Source organism: Lissotriton vulgaris, chromosome 3_1 (assembly GCF_964263255.1).
Source record: "Lissotriton vulgaris chromosome 3_1, aLisVul1.2, whole genome shotgun sequence".
Lineage (NCBI taxonomy): Eukaryota > Metazoa > Chordata > Amphibia > Caudata > Salamandridae > Lissotriton > Lissotriton vulgaris.
In genome coordinates, this window is record NC_141689.1 from 1,673,638,590 (window position 1) to 1,673,651,678 (window position 13,089).

The 13,089-nt window shown below is 44.4% G+C and overlaps 1 pseudogene; it reads right to left on the reverse strand.

Moving 5' to 3' along the window:
• Positions 1-4,381: 4,381 nt before the first annotated feature.
• On the reverse strand, positions 4,382-12,676 carry LOC147728334 (serine/threonine-protein kinase RIO2-like; annotated as a pseudogene).
• Positions 12,677-13,089: the final 413 nt, after the last annotated feature.

Consider the following 13,089-nt stretch of genomic DNA (forward strand, 5'->3'; position numbering starts at 1 on the left):
CCTTGTAAATCTCATTTGGGTACTTCTTATGTGTAAGTCTGTTTTTTAACCTAGGGGCGTATTTACAAGGAATTGGCATAGGACGTCAAGACAAGTCATTTTGCTGTGCTGCCCTGCGCCAATTAGAAAGGGCAGGGATGTACTTTATTTACAAGATACAGTGCATTCCTGTCCTTTCAGCCAGTGCTGGCGCACAATTAGCATCTATGCACCAACACAGACACTCTTGCACCATGGCGCAAGGGTGTCTGTGTTGGTGGCATGATTGTTTTTGTGCAGAAAGAGACACCTTCCTGCACAAAAATAATAATTGGAGGAGGCTTCCTCTTTTTATGTGTGATGCAAAATGAAGCACACATGGAAAGAGGAAAAAACAAGGCGGAACATTGTTATTTATCCTCGTTACACCACCCCTGTGGAGGCGCATGATCTAAAACACATTCCCAGATTCATGCCAGGTTGCAAACTGGGAATGTGTTAAAATACCTCCAGAAACCACATCAAATACAGCCATGTCACAGAACTCACTTGGGCCGATCACTCCATCATCCACTTCAGTATCTCCAGCCCCCACACCACCACCCCCAGGATGACCAACGCCCCCCCACCATAGGTGGAACAAAATCTCAGAGACTACTTATGTGAAAGCCCTTATCACCTGCAACACTGATACTGCCACCAACCTCTATAAAGGAGTGAAAAACCTCACCACCTGGATCACCAATTGCACAGACAGCATTGACCTCATCAAGAGCAACTCCCAGAGAAAATCATCTAAAAAGGCCAGCTGGTACACCAAGGAACTCGGAACAGCAAAACAAGACAGCAAACAGTTGAAGAGGAGGTTGCGCACCAGGAAGGACACCTCCGACAGGGCAGCTTTTGAAGAACTCCCTACGCCTGATGTGGGTAACAAAGAAGAAAGCCTTTGCTGCAGGCATCAAAACCAGCGCCAACAACACCAAGGAACTTTTCAACATAATTCAGGAAGTTTCCCACCCAGCTGCCAGCAAAAACAACCACCCCCCCACAGGAGCAGTGTGACAACCTCCCCCACTTCTTCCATTACAAGTTTGCAACATTACACAGAAACTTCAAACCCCTACCCACACTGAAGGGCTTCCTTGACAGATACGCTCCAACATCACTGACACAAATCACACACTGACCACCTGGACCGTCCTCTCCATACAGGACACTACCTCCATCATGAAATCCATCCTCTCTGGAGCTCCCACAGACCCATGCCTGCACCAAATCTTCAACCTCGGAAACTAAATGAACGCCCTGGAACTCACCATTGTACTCAACACCTCTATCACCATCGCAACATTTCCCAATGCCTTAAAACACTCAAAAAACGCTCTGACAACCCCAGTGAACTCCAAAACTACTGGCCAATTTCCCTGCTCTCATTCCCAGTGAAAGTACAGGAAAAGATCATCAACAATCAACTCATGACATACCTGGAGCAGAACCAGCTACTCAGCGCATCCCAATCCAGCTTCCGCAGCAATCACAGCACCAAAACTACCCTGATGGCAGCCACTGATGACTTTCAAACCCTCCTCAACTGAGGAGCAAGAGCAGGTTTGATCTTCCTTGACCATCTCAGCAGTACCACATCGGCATCCAAGGAGACACGCTCAGATGGATAACCGCTTACCTCACTAGAAGAACCCAGAGGATACATCTCCCAGCTTTCACCTCTGAACTCTAGGAGATCACTTGCAGTGTCCACGAGGCTCATCTCTCAGCCAATGCTCTTCAATGTATATATGATCCCACTGGCCAACATCGTCAGATCCCACAGTCTAAATAGGATTTCCTACGCAGGTGACCCCCAACTCATCTTCTCACACACCAATGGCCCCACCACCAGATCCGACTTACACAAATGAATGACAAACGTCACCGACTGGATGAGAAACAACTGCCTACAGCTGGACACAGACAAGACAGAGGTACTTATCTTTGGAAACAGCAGCAGCACATGGAATGACTCCTGGTGGCCATCAGACCTAGGACCCACACCCACTCCCTCCAACCACACCAGAATCCTCAGATTCATCATTGAAAACAAGTTCACAATGAAATCATAGATCAACGCTGTCTCCTCTGCCTGCTTTCTCACTCTGCACTTACTACGTACGATCTTCAAGAGGCAACCCCAACACATGAGACAAGCCCTCATCACCAGCTCTCTACTCATCCTCGGCCTTCCCTGATGAACCACATCGCACCCCACCTCAGGAAACTCCACCGGTTCCATGTACTGAAGAGATGTCAGTTTAAGCTGCTGACCCACCTACACAAGGCTCTACACAACTAAGGTCCTGCCTACATTAACCACTGCCTAAACTTCCACCAACCATTGAGGAGACTACGCTCTGCCTCCCTTTTACTGACCATGCTCCACGCATCTAAAGAGGCAGAAGTGGAGGAAGCTTCTTTTCCCACATCACAGCAAAGACCCGGAACAACCTTCCCACACACCTGCTAACCATCACCTCACTTCTGTAATTCTGAATGGCCCTCAAGACCTGACTGTTCGAATAGGCCTCCGACCCAGCAAGTGTCTGGATACCCTATCAAGATTAGGATTGATTGAACCTATGGGTGTTGCTTTGGAACACCCACTGCAATGCCCATGGCACGTCTCCCCGATGCAATGTGAGGCAACACATTGACTTGTGCTGCGTTGCCTCACTCCATATATACAATGCCATGAAAAGCCATGCAGGGTGGCTCTATGTGTCCTTGTAGTTATGGCTAAGCCCTGTGTGCTACCAGAACATCACAAAAAGTGATGTCACAAAAAGTGATGTTCGGGCAGCACACAGGGCTAGCAAAGAAGCCCCCTAGTGTTTATACCTAAGAGAGAACACTGCCTCTTTACTGTGTGTATGTTTGCCTGGGGTCTGTAATCAATGTTAGGAAACTACTTTTTTCTTTTTGTGTTAGCACTCACCGAAAGGGCACGGGTTTTTGAGCTGTCTCCCTCGATTACTTCTCTACGCCCTTGTGCTTCTTCCTGGCACCAAGTTCTTTCTTCTGCCCCACCCTGTTGTATTCATGTGTTTATCCACATTGCATGTGCCTTTCATCATCCCCGGTGTTCCTTATGTGGCCCTCTGCCCTCCTTGTGTTGCTTACACACCTCCTACCGTCATCATATTGCTTCTGTGTCTCCTCGCCATCCCAGTGTTGCTTGATTTTCCCCCACCTTCCAATGTGTTGCTTTCATGTCCACCTACTGTCCCTGTGTTGCTTCCAACATCCTCTGATGCTTTGCCCCCAATTGCTTGGACCCCATTGTTTCTACCACTCATTGATTTCGCCGCCCCTCTCACTTTGAAGAAATTAAAAAATATATTTTTGCACCTCTTGTTTTTAGTTGCCAAAGATTAACGATGGTTGGTTAGTGCTTAATTTGTAAATAAATAAGTAAGTCAGTCAGCCAGTCAAAGAAAGCTTTATTTTAGCCTTGTGGCCATAAAATCATAAAAAATGTTACAAATACATTTGATACAAAGGAAAACACAAATAATAACACATGTTATGCTAAAATGCCATCATAAAATCAAGAGTGCAGATGCAAGTTATACAGCCATTTAAGATTCAGGATTAACTGCACTTCCTCTCGCCAATTCTCTGTACTAAGATAGTGCAAGTGATATTCAACAATGAATATAGATTTTACATCACGATGAAGACAATTGTAATATCCCATAAAATCAGTTAATGTGTACTAAAGTTCTAACTTTGACTGATAGCCTGAGAGCGTATTTTAATAAAACACGTTAAAACGTTTGAAATGTAGAACATTTAAAAGGAGTAGATAAACAACACGACCCCAGAAAAGAAGGAAATTTATAAAACAGTATTCAAGCTACGAAAATATACAAGCATGGCGTGTCAGCATATTTAAGGAACATCGAATTGAGGGTTTTCTAGGTTCTTTTTCTTTAAGATGCCCCTGCGAATGCACCACATCGAAAATAGAGACCTGGAGATAGCGAACACGAGTAATGGATCCGTTTCATGTTTGAGGAGCGTAAAGGCCTCAATGTGACGTCTAATCCCCAGATTTCTACAGAGCTGAAGCGCCCACTTGGACTTTGGCCTACTATAGACAGGGCAAAAGAGAACAACATGAAGATCTGTTTCTTCAACTGTGCCACATCCTGGGCAATCTAATTTGAGTGCTCCCTGCCACTTGGAAATAAGTGCAGAGGCCCAAAGTTTAGTTCAGAATTCCGTGACCCTGGGCTAACAAATTTTGGGTACCAATATACCAACGCCGCATAATCTTTTATGGTTGACATGCCCATATTCAACGCGTTATCGTGAATGAAGTAAAGCATTAGCATTTTTCTAGTCATACCCAAAAATCTGCAGCATCCACGCTCCACTTAATGTTCTGCATATTGTTGCGACGTTCTCTTGTGTAAACATTCGCTTCTCCTTTCTGTAACCGTCGCCTCTAGGAAGCCTTTGTTGTTTGGTCAACTTACGTTAAACTTTTTTTTCACTAGCTCAGGTGGAATTGTTGAACACCTCCCAAGGCTGCCACCAAACGCCGATTCGTTTTCAGTTCGTCCCCTGTGTTCACTCACATGATCCCTGCTGCCTTCATCTCTGAAAGGTCAAAATTCATTGTTTGCTTCTGGCAAGGCAACCATATCTGGACACTCATCTTCTTATTCCCTTAGGTATGCAGTAGGTTTGTCTTGACCAGCATCCCCTATATCCAGGATGGTATTTTCATCAACTTTAACATCATCTACACAGTCACTTCAGGGCTGTCTATGTGACACGGTTTCTCTCCAATGTTCTTCCCCTCCAGTTCCTCTAAAGCAAGTTAGAACTCAGGCAGGTCTAAGCCTTGCAGAATGTGTCCTCTGTTCTTTTTGAGAATCAATGTCCTCTTGGTTCAAGCCATCCAAGGACAGGGGTTCAGAGTCATCTGAATCATCCAAGACCTTGTGATCTTACTCTGTGTTGCATGTGGGCGTTTTGCTTTCTTCAAATTGTGATGGATTTTCATCAGCCTCATCCTCTGGGCCCCCAGGGTGCAGGAGTTCATCATCTTCCTGCATTTCCTTAGTGCAACTACTGGCTGCAATCTCAACATCTAGAGAACATGCCCCCCTAACATCTGCAAAGGTTGGATATAGTTCACTTTCATAGCTGAATCGCTTCTTAAAGAAATCTTAAATGCATTCACATCTCTATCAAAGTACCATTCAGCATTAACATGTGATGTGGACACCATTTGTTGGAAATCAATCGTCACGAGATCCTCATTATCAATCATGATATTGAACTTGTTTAAATCGCCATGAATCAGGCCATGGTTAGCCTGCTTGATACTGAGTTCCATCAGCTCACTGTACACGGATGAAGGGTCCTCCATGGAACACATCTGGTACAGTGGAAAGCCGTTGACAAGTTCCACAACCACTGCGGGCAGATTTACAAGCCCCTTGTGCCACTTTTGCGTCCTTTTTCCCATGTTAACAATAACACATAAGTGGTGCAAGGGGGTTGTAAATCTGCCCCTGCGTGTCTGTTGTAGTCATATGGTTGGGAAACAGGAAATCCTCCTCCGTACACAGCCTTTATGTAAGCAAATTCCATAATGTTATGTTATGTTATGTTAATTTAATTTGTAGCACGCACAGATACTCAAAAGTGTCCCAGCACAAAAAAGTGTCCTGGCGTTCATGGCAGCCAAGCGTGATAAAAAAAGCCACCACATTCTATGTCTGTGCTTGTGGTAGTCACGTTTATTTTTGAGTTTCCGAAAAGGGGTCCTCCCGAGCCTGTGCAAATTCAATGCAAGCTGTTCCTCTGCATCTTTTGCCACAATGTAAATGTCTGATTCTTTGCCAATGCCCATTTGGTTGCCAACAGATTTCACAACTTCACGAGAACAGAGAGGGGCATATTATCAACGGGTAGCGGTAAATATTGCAAATTGCGCTCGGCGTGAATTTGATTATCGCCGTCTATCACTGGTTTATATTGCTGTGTTATTGGCGTATCAACAACGCTCCGCAAACAGGCGATGTACAAACCAGAGATAGACGGTGATAATCCTTATTAGCGTGTGAAATCCAACGATGATTTCACACGCTAATGAAAAGCTTGATAATAGGGGAGTGTGGACATAGCCAGACAATCCACCTCCCATACAAAACATGGCTAAGTCAACTTTCAAGAAGGCGTAAGAATCTGGTGATAACCGCAGTATGCGCCGTCTTCTTAATCACTTCGCGGTTCCTGGGCTGGTAGTAAATACTGCGATGTCGTGTTAGCGACATCTGTCATATTTTGCCCGATTCACAGAACTAACTTAAGACAAAATCCTAAACGTACTACCATTTGGTATTCACAGAAGGCACTTACTCATTTTGGTATTCACAGAAGGCACTTACTCATTAGGGTATTCACAGAAATTAGGACTCCTAACTTTAGGACTCCTAAACTGAGAAAAATCCTAACTTTAAGACTTTCGGTATTCACAGGAGGAATTTTGGAGTCCTAACTTTACTACTTCAAAATTGAGAAAAATCCTAACTTTAAGACTTTCAGTATTCACAGAAGGCATTTAGGAGTCCTAAAGTTAGGACTCCTAACTCCTGTGAATACCGAAACTGAGTAAGTGCCTTCTGTGAATACCAAAATGAGTAAGTGCCTTCTGTGAATACCAGAATGGTAGTAAGTTTAGGGTTTTGTCTTAAGTTAGTTCTGTGAATCAGGCCCGTTGTTTCTTGGCAGGAACGCCTACTTTGCATCTAATTAGCGATGCATATCGCAAAGATGCAAAGCGTCATGGAAACGGCATCTAACATGCGCTGATGCGTGTTAGCGCCACCTTGATGATTGTGCGATAAAAAATCGCAGCTTTTTCGGTTCTATGTGCCAAAAAAGCGGCGCTATGTCCTTTGATATTATGCCCCAGAGTTTTCAAGGCTAGATAATCATACCCAGTGTTGGCTAAACGATAGCCCTGGACAGATTTTGAGAGTTCATATGCCAGCAGCTTGTGCTTCACCAAATCTCGCAAAACCTTATTGCAGCCACCCAGTGCTTAATTTGAACAGGTGCTTTCAAGTGCTCAGCACCGGCACTTCTTTCACAGAGCTACAATTTCTGACCCTCCAGGTGGTGGTCTCAATATTAATTGTTCAGATTCAAAATAAAAAGAATAACATACATTGCATGGTGACCGGCTGGTAAATGTTCATAGACAGGACAGCATATGCCTGTCCAGGCAGGCATGATTGTGTAGCACCACATTAGTGATGATGTCATCACGCCGATCACAAATCCAAAAGGTCATCGACACACTATGGCTTGCATTCTATTCCCCTAGTCTGCTGCATCCTGCCACTGCCTGAGCCTAATCCTCCCATTGGATAATTGTAGCTGGGGGCTGGCTCATGATGGAGTTGAGGCAAGGAAGCTGCGAGAGCGCATTTGCAACTTGGGAGTGAGGGTTCGTCAGGAAGAATAAACTAAAGTAAGTGTGGACATTCCACTTGCTGTGTAGCCACAGTAGCATATCCTGCAGCCCTGCATTGCTGCTATCCTCAACGTGCTCTATGCGGCTGTGGACCAACACAACTTTTGTGCGCCATGGCGTCACCTGTAGAATCTGTGCGCTGCACCCCAGCATTGTAATTGCTGAGCGTGTGTGAGTCCAGTAGGCACCATAGCCATACTTACTGGCATTGGCAGCATTAGGGCTGGGGACAATGCCTGTGCTGTAGCAGGCAGGGTCACAGCAAGCTGAGCAGTGGATGCTGATGCCATCCCTGGATCTACTAATTACAGGCAGCACTAGCAGTGACATCACCTGCTGTGCTCGAGCAGCCGTCCGTTCCGCAATAAACCCAGTCATACTGCACTGATTAATATATGCAAAAAAAGCATTTTCATTTGGTGTACATTTTGGTGTAGATTTTGTTTTTGCACTCAGTGTAGGTAAGAAAGTAAAACACGCCATCTTCCACTTCTTTAGGAATGACAACAGGAAAACGCAGAGTTCAAAATAGCAGTGACAGGTACAGGCTGACGACTGGGGTCCCAGGCAGCAGCAGTATTATAGATGAGAGAGAGCAGGAGGAACGAGAAGAAAGAAACAACAGGCGTGGAGAGAGATAAGACGGAGCTAAGTAGAAGAAAAGGAGAGCAAATCAGATACAAAGAGAAAGCAGCCATGATGTGAAGGAGAGAACAATAAGAAGAGAGAGGATAGAATGAAAGGATGTAGAGGACAGGACAGAGGGAAAAAAAGCAGACAAATGACAAAACGGAAACACAGCTAATCACTGCTAGAAGAGTGACAGTAAAGAGCCAAGATCGAAGGGAGAGAGAGCAGAGCATGGATAAAAGTGAAGAGGAAAAAGGGCAGGGCTAGAATGAATGGAGGGCAAATCAGAAATACAGGGAATAAGGTAACACACCAGGTGTGACAAAGATGATAGAAAACAATTAGAGAGGTGAGAGGATAGACTCTTAAAGCAAAGACTTAGGGGACAGACAACAAGTCAAGGCTTGTGCCGATTGCTTGGAGGGCTATATCGGAAGTCATTGAAAGATCCTCACTTCCGGCGGATGCCAAAAGTAGTGCTCCAGTCTCTCGACTGCCCCAGTCTATAAAGCGCGGAGAGCAAGCGCAAGCGCAGCGGACGCGTGCAGCGGGCGTGCCGGTGGCGCACCAAATGCGCGCCAAAGGCAAGCCCGTCTGCGCCCGTCCGCGCCTGGACCGCACCCAGGGCCATTAATCTTGACCCATCGGCCTCTGCCTTACCCCTTACCTACCACCATCAGGCCCTTCTCAATTTACGCCCTCCAACGACATGTCCTGATTGTATTTACAATCTACATGAGCCACTCTATCATCTTAAATCACTCGTTGCGGTTTCAAATTAGAGGCCCCTTAATCAACACAGGCTTATACCCCATCCCTTAAAACAATTCCCAAACTCATTAAAGCCTCATTAATTAATGCTAGATCCTTAAGTAAGCACAAAGAGGAAATCGCCAATTTTATATGTACTGAAAAACTAGATATACTGTTTTTAACAGAAACCTGGACCAACCCGGCGTCAGAACCTGGGGGCATATTACCAAGCAATAGCGATAATTATCGCTATTGCTTGGTTAGCGGGAAAAAAATATCGCCGAGCACCGAGGATTTTTACCGCTGAGATACCTTGATATTATCAAGGTTTATCTCAAAAGCGGTAAAAATCCTGCAAAATGCATGAATATCGCTGAAAAATCAGCGATATTCATGCATTATCGTGACAATGCTCCTTGCCATGTTATCCACCTTCCATTGGATAACATGGCTAAGAACTGCTTTTAGCAGGCGTTAGCTTTTGGAGATATTCGCGCTTAGCGCCAATATTTCCAAAAATTGTTAATAGGGGTTAGAGATGTTAGCGACTGTTTTCAGTCGCTAACGTCTGGGCACGCCCACTTTGCATGTCATTAGCGATAATTATCGCTGACATGCAAAGTGGGCCCCTAAATGCCCGCTATCGCGTACAAGCTGTCGCTAACTGGTGTTAGCGACAGCTTGGTAATAGGGCGATAAAATGAACACCGCATTAGCGGGAAAAAGTCCCACTAATGCGGCGATAATGCCCTTGGTAATATGCCCCCTGGTCTTCTAATAGCCACAACTGATGGCTATAATATTCTCAGGCTAGATAGACAACTATAAACCGCAGTTCAAAACTACGGTTAACCCCCTCCCACTCTCCACATGTGAGGCTCTGCAGTTTTCCATAGTCCTGGGCCCTTCCAACTGCTTTAAAGGCGTCCTCCTATATCGACCTCCAGGAAGTAAAAGTCAATTCTTAGCTACTTTTTTTGAGATGATGGATTCTCTTGCCATTGAAGACACTTCCACCATTCTAGGAGATTTCAATTTTCCCTTAGAAAACGAGATGAACAATGACACCAATACTCTCATTACTGATCTAGAATCTTTTGGCTTTACTCAACGGATCTCTAACTGTACGCACGAAGCAGGGCATACTCTTGACGGGCTATTCACTAATGACAATAACTTACATATCATGGAGATCATCCCATTGGGATGGACAGATCACCATGCAGTCATATTCACTATTCCATCCTATCCTTTGTCACATAAGGAACACAATATTCGACTAACTAAAACCTTTAGATCATGGAAACACATTGATCACCAACAATTTCATGAAATGCTATCTGCCTCCACAGTTAACTTGCCCCAAAACTCCAACAATGCAGCCAGAGAATACTCGGAATGGCTCATTTTGACCCTGGATAAATTAGTACCTACTAAAACCATCTCAAAAAATCGTACTACCCCATCGACACCTTGGTACTCTGAGGCTCTAAGACTGCAGAAACAATTATGCCGTAATAAAGAAAGACGTTGGAGAAAGACCTACTCCACTGAAGACAAGGAAAATTACAAGAGAGAAATGACTCAATATAAATCTCTCATCCAAAATGCCAAAAGTACCTTCTACTCTTCCGAAATTGAGCAAGCCAAGAACTCTAATAAAGAACTCTACCAAGTGGTAGCTAAACTGTCACACTTGCCTCCCCAATCCACCCCTAAACCGTCCCAAGCATTCTGTAACAACCTGGCTACCTTTTTCTTTGATAAAGGAAACAACATATATACCAACTTCTCACAAGAAACCCACACAGACTCCTGCACTAATGCTGCCCCCATCAATCACCCTATTTTTTCACGATTTCATAACATCAATCCTGCCCAAGTTGTCGAAGCCATGAACACCATCAAATCAGGATCAGCCAAAGACCCTTGTCCTGCCTCTATTCTCCTGCCCATTTCAGATATCATTGCACCCCTATTTGCTAACATCTTTAACATTATGTTTAGCACTGGAATCTACCCTGCGATCTGGAAGGACACTCTCCTTAAACCCCTACTCAAAAAGCCTCACCTTGATGCGGATGACTCGAACAATTATCGACCTGCCATTTCCAGCAAAAATAGTCAAAAAACTGATGAATTTCCAAATTTCCCAATATATAGAACAACATTCTCTGTTAGATGACAGTCAATTCGGCTTCCGCAAATTGCATAGCACTGAGACTGCACTCATCAAATCAACCGATGAGATAAGAAAAGCACTTGACCAGGGAGGAGCGGCAGTACTCATCCTTCTTGATCTCACAGCGGCCTTTGACACGGTCGATCATAACATCCTGATCAACCGTGTCAGTGCCATTAGCATCCAAGCTGAAGCAAAAGATCTCTTGAAATCTTTTTTAGCCGGCCACACCCAGACAGTTCAGCTAGACACCTTTTTATCTGATCAACTGGCCCTACCCTGTGGTGTTCCCCAAGGCTCATCCCTCAGTCCAACCCTATTTAATATCTATATCATTGATTTGGCAAGGGTAATCAAAGACTGGGGGATGAGCCTAACATCCTATGTGGATGACACCCAGTTGGTTCTTACCATCAAGGAGAATGGAGAAAAAATATCAGCCAAATTCCAGCAGGGCATGCTGGCCATCAGTAATTGGATGTAAGTAAACTGTCTTAAATTAAACTCCAATAAAACTGAGGTTATGACTTTCGGCAAACTCATCCGTACTTGGCCAGATGCATGGTGGCCCACGAACCTAGGCCCCCCTCCCAGCCACCAAGGTTAAAAACCTAGGAATACTCATAGACAATAAACTCACTTATTCTTCTCATGTTAACTCCATTGTTTCATCATCGTTTTTCAAACTTAAAGCCATAAAAAAGATTCTCCCATTCCTTCCCCCTAACTCTGGCAAAACACTGGTGACCTCATTTGTCATGTCCTCAGTGGATTATTATAACAGACTTTAGGTTAACGCCCCAAACAAGGTCATCAAAAGGTTACAATCTATTCAAAACGCTGTGGCCAGACTTACTTCCGGCACCCCCAGATTCAAACCTATTGCTGACACTATAAAGAACTATCACTGGCTTACAGTCAAAAATAGGATAAAGTTTAAGGCGCTCTGTATTGCCTACAAAGCCTCGTGCAAACAAGGCCCACGTTTTCTCTTTGACCCTTTCACATTTCATGTCCCCAATCGATCACTCCGGTCAATGAACAATTTCACCATGACAGTCCCACGCACCAGAACTGTGGCATGGGGTGATCGTAGTTTCCATGTATCAACAGCAAAACTCTGGAATTCCCTTGAACCAGATGTTCGGTCCGCTCCCACCCTGACCATTTTCAGAAAAAAAATAAAAACATGGCTTTTTAATCAGTAACCTATCTCCCTCCTCTTTATTCTGCCTCATCCATTGCGCCGAGACGCCCTTGGGCAATTGCTCGCGCTTAACAAATTGCATAAATAACTAAATAAGGTTTGAAGATAGAGACGGTGGCAGTGAGAGTGTTGAAAGTGGGGCTTACCGAAGGAAGAAGTGAGCTGTGGCCTCCTTGGCAAAAGTTTCAGCACCTGCACTTCTTTTTTTACAAATTGAGCACTGCAACCACAGTGTTTCAGGCTAGCGATGGAGGCCGTCAAAATGGCTGGAACGATCTCCTGGATCTTCATGCCCATTTCAATCGCAGTCGGCACACGGAATTGCGCCCTTGGAGAGATTTTGCAGCATCACCACGTTTAACTTTACCATGGCTGATTCTGGATCCCACACTCTAATAATAATAATAATAATAATAATAATAATAATAATAATAATAATAATAATAATAATCTTGATTTAGCCTCTTGCCTCTTGAATACACCAAATGACACTCCCTGCCCCTTTATCTCACTCTTGTATGTCTTTTTCCTACCTGATTTCTCACTTTGTCACTCTTTAACCGTCGTTCTATTCCTCCTTCTTCCTCCCTTGTATGTTTGCCTTTATCTTGCTATGATTCAAAGCATAATGAGGAATAACATGTGCCGTCCCAAAAAAATGTGTGCTGTTGGTCCCCATCTGCAACCACCGGTTCAAATCAAGGACTATTTTGGGCAATTTGAGGACGTTTTTGCTTAGTCTTGGGGTTTATTATAGCCCTATCCATGATGATAGTGGCCGTA